The sequence below is a fragment of the Myxocyprinus asiaticus genome, chromosome 18, assembly GCF_019703515.2.
Source record: "Myxocyprinus asiaticus isolate MX2 ecotype Aquarium Trade chromosome 18, UBuf_Myxa_2, whole genome shotgun sequence".
NCBI classification, from domain to species: domain Eukaryota; kingdom Metazoa; phylum Chordata; class Actinopteri; order Cypriniformes; family Catostomidae; genus Myxocyprinus; species Myxocyprinus asiaticus.
The window spans coordinates 36,095,283-36,099,767 of NC_059361.1; positions in this window are offsets into that span (position 1 = coordinate 36,095,283).

Sequence of the window (4,485 nt, forward strand, 5' to 3'; positions counted from 1 at the left end):
AAAAGCTTTCAGGTGTGGCGCCCTTTCAACACAGATCCGGCTGTGCCTGGCAGGGGGGGTTGGCAGCACATTAGAGTGAGGCCCCAATCGCTATGAGGGGCACAGGTCTGTTGGACCTGCTGCCTGAATTAATGCTGCGATCTCGGCGCACCAATGCGCTGACATTTTGGATTATAAAACCCAAACAAAAAAGTACTGTGTGGTGGTACCATGATACAGAGATGGTATCAGATAGTAATACCATTCATAGGGCCATATTAACGTATGGGCTTACTGGGGCATTTGGGGGACCCCGAACTCTCAGGGGGGGCCCAGTTGCGTCATCTTACACCATATTCTCCCCCGTCAAAGTTCTAGGGAAGGCGCGCATGTAAACGTGTTCTGCGGGAGACGTTGATGTAAACACAGGGAAGGTGTGCAACGGTTAAACCCGTCCGAGTAGCGCATGGTGATTGAGTGCAAATCTCTGCCATTGACTTCCTTCTCAATGATCACATGACTGTCTAATGATTTCAGCAGCTGGCTTCAGCTAAAAATGCTAAAAGATAGAAAATTGATTTCATCAGGGCTTCTGTGTTTAAATTTTGCACTCACTCAAGAAGGCCTTATCCAGATCAGATGGTGTTTTTGCTGTATTTGTTGAGTATGTTGTTGAGTTGTTGAGAGTACAGAGACTGTGTGCCATTATAGTATCAAGCTTGGCTCTGTGTGTAGTTAATGTGCAGTACTGCGCAGTATCCCTCAGTGTGCTTCAATATTCAGCCTGGTATTTCCTCTCCTGAGAGGTCCTCTGTTTACAGTATGTGTGGTTTCCACTGCTTCATCGTTTCTCATGGTACTTGCAGTTGGGATTGAGTAAATGCACAAATATGTATAGACACTTACAGATTTTTTCTTCAAGCTGATAGTCATGTAACAGTCCGAAGGTGAATTTTTCTGTCATCACTGGTATGCCTGCTTGCAGAGAAGCTCTGCTGGTGCCCAAGCTTCCTCCGAAACCATGTGTGTAGCTCTCCTCACTTCTAGTCTTGTTTCATATCCTCTTTTCTCCACTCATTTTATTTTTTCTTCTCTCGTCTCTTCATGATACCTGTGCAATTTAATTCCATAGTTCCATGATGTTCATGAGAGACTTTTTGGGAACATTGTGTAACACAGTAGATGTGCTATAATTACTTTTTGTACATATTGTGTTAAAACTGTGTTAACATTTTGATGTCTAATATATATAATGTTATATTAAAATATGTTGTTTTTAATATTTTCTATTAATTGTATTGTTAACTGTGTATTAAATGTATACATGTATATTGTGTAAATTGTGTGTCTTGTTCAAATATCCTGTATTGTATTTTATATGGTATGCTTTGTATACGGCACATTGTTGATTATCTGACTGCTAATGCACCTCTATTTCCCAGACGGCATCCATCCATCCATATTACCAACCAACCATGCACTCCGTCCATCCATCCATCCATCCAGCCAATTCGTCCATCCAACCTGATTCAACCAAAAACCGTGGTAACATTTTTGTACAATGAAATATTGTGATTTATTACACGTTTAGCTGCAGATTCCCAGTGAAATGTCCAGTGAGGGGTGCCAAAAGGCAAAACACCTAAACCTAACCAATATGGTCCTAAAAGCAAATGAGTGTTAAACAAAACAGACATCCTTACCCTAAACCAACACCTAAACCTAATCAATAGTGTCCTTAAAGCAAATGCGACATGAAAAGCAAACTTTCTGAAGCAACCACGTCATTTCGGGTTGCTTCTATAAAACTTTCGGCTCACATGTCAGCTTTCGGGCTTGGCTGGGCTCCACAGTCTAACACTCTATCGGGTGCACTACTGTGCAAGCTAATTACGTTGGAATATGTGTCTAATTGTAAATAAGTCTGTAATACAAGCATTAAAATGCATTGTTTTTCAAATGATGCATTGGAGTAAAAGTGTTTCAATGTTATAACATAGCAGTGTGTGAGTAATAGAGCGAAAAATAAGTGTTTATAAAGACATATTCAGCCGTTGTACTCATGATTTGTGTGAAAGTGAATAAAACGCACAGTTGTTGTAGCACCTCTAGTGTTAATTTCACCAGGAAACTGCGGCGAAATGTAAAATGTGGCACGTAAAACTTAGTTTGTTCATTCTATGAGACAAGGTTGATCCATCCATCCTACCAACCATCCGTCCATCCATCCATTTGAGGTCAGAGGACAGATGACAAAAATAAAGTGATGATGAAAAAGGAGAGCTGATCGGAGGGGAAAGAATTAGCACTCTCAAACTTTCATAACTTTGAGCCACGGAAGGATTATAGTGGAGTCTGATGCATGGTACATTCCAACAACATCAGATTTAACCAGACTAGCTTCAGGGAGAGTGGTGAACAGGGCCTACATATTTACTCCTAATTCCGTCATTAATGTAATTGCTGACAACTTTCTTTTTTCTTGCTGTACACACAAACCACATTTTCCCAGGTTTCGTGCTCTTTAGAATTCTCAAAGTTACTGTATACTGCCTTCCATCCACAAGAATAATACCTTTGTCCGCCACACTAAGGACTCTACTGTAATGGCTTCTTCCAGGCCCACTTTAGCCTTCTAATGATGGAGAGGGGCTTGTGGCCTGTCAACACAGTGTGTTGGGCTCTGAAAGGATCAGCTTAACTGCGTCTCAAAGTACTGTGAATGTATTTGTGATGCTGCCAAGCAGTGGACACACTAGAATGAGTTTTACAGCTCATCTGACCTTATGACGGCACGGCGACATAGCAAGACCGGCCTACAAATGGCCTGTGTGTATATGAGTGTCAACCACAAAGCCCGGAAGAGGGTTTGCTAGTGTTTGAGGAGTGGCTTTGAAGTGAAACACAGGTTCACGTCAGGAAACGCACATGTGAGTCGGAGAAGAGGGCGAGAAAGTTGACCTAGAAAGAGCCAGATGGGGAAAAGGGCTTTCAAGCACCACAGAGGCCTTCTGCAAACAACATGTGGAAAGGCTTTGGCCTCTAATGTAGCATGGAGCGTTTATGTACTGTGCACAGACTTCTCTACTGTCCATCAGAGAGAAGTTCCGCTAACTACGCCTATGTCTGAGTCTGCTCGCGGTTGAGCACCTACGACGACCCAGGGCTCTCGGGGCAAATGTTCTACCTCGTCTTCTGCTTACCCACAATCCTCCCCGAGCAGGTGGCCCCATAACAGGCCTCTTTGTTTTTCTGTGTCTTGCCAAAAGAAGCTGAAGTGAGAGGAAATGAGAAGCTTGTGAAAATTTAAAAGAAAATGTTTTCCTCCACTGGTTTCACGTTTTGGCAAAATGCTCTTGGCTCTTGTCGGCCCAAAATCAGAAATGTATATGAAGCACTCATTGGGTCCAACAGGATTTTCTGCATTTGTGTGATGTCATATAGTGAAGGCCATAAACGAACCAAAATGTTTAGGGTTTTGAAAAATTCTAAACAAAAGATATGAAATAAAATTACAAATAAATATTTAAGATTTTATACAATTTCCTGGGCGATAATCAAATTAATGACATTGACCATGTTAACTCCTTGGTGCAAAATGTCATATTTTCTTGCTTGCATTGAAGCACATGATGCTCTTTGAAACATTCTCAAATCATGCTGGATATATAAATCTATAAATCAACCTTTTGTTGCCTTAAGGAGAAAAAAAAAATGAGAAAAAATTGAGAAAAAATTTATTCTCAGAGAGAGAAAAAAATTTTTTTTTTTTTTTTTTTTTTTTTTAGTGGCATATAAAATCATTCTAAATTGTAATGCTGTACTGTGCTGTTTTATATTGTGAAGGTTTTTTTTTTTTTGGCTGCATCTTTCTCTACACATTTGCAACTACTGGTGCAGTGGTGCTAAAAGCCCTTATATAGAGATGGTTTAGGCATGTTATATGCAAATGACTAACTTTGAGGAGGATCTACATCATTTAGAATAATCCGGATTCATTAACATTTGAACATTGGTAAAAACAAATTCATATGCGTATGCAAACTCCATGCAATTATTAGTGAGTATTAGTAGTACAAGTATTAGGGTGGACTGACCATAGGGAGAACAGTGACTTTTCCCAGTGGGCCGGCCGCGAAACAGGGCCGAATGGGTGGTGATAAGCAAAGTATATTATGTAAGTATAGTAACATGATTCTGAGACCAGGTTGCAAATTATGTTGTTCATGGCAGTTCGAGTGCATTTATTTTTCAGAATATATTGTTTTAGATATTCAAACGAGATATAACATAAAACAAAGGCATCCTGAGTAAACACAAAATACAGTTTTCATATATATATATATATATATATATATACAGTTGTGCTCAAAAGTTTGCATACCCTGGCAGAAATTGTGGCATTGATTTTGAAATATGACTGATCATGAAAAAAACTGTCTTTTATTTAAGGGTAGTGATCATGTGAAGCCATTTATTATCACATAATTGTTTGGCTCCTTTTTA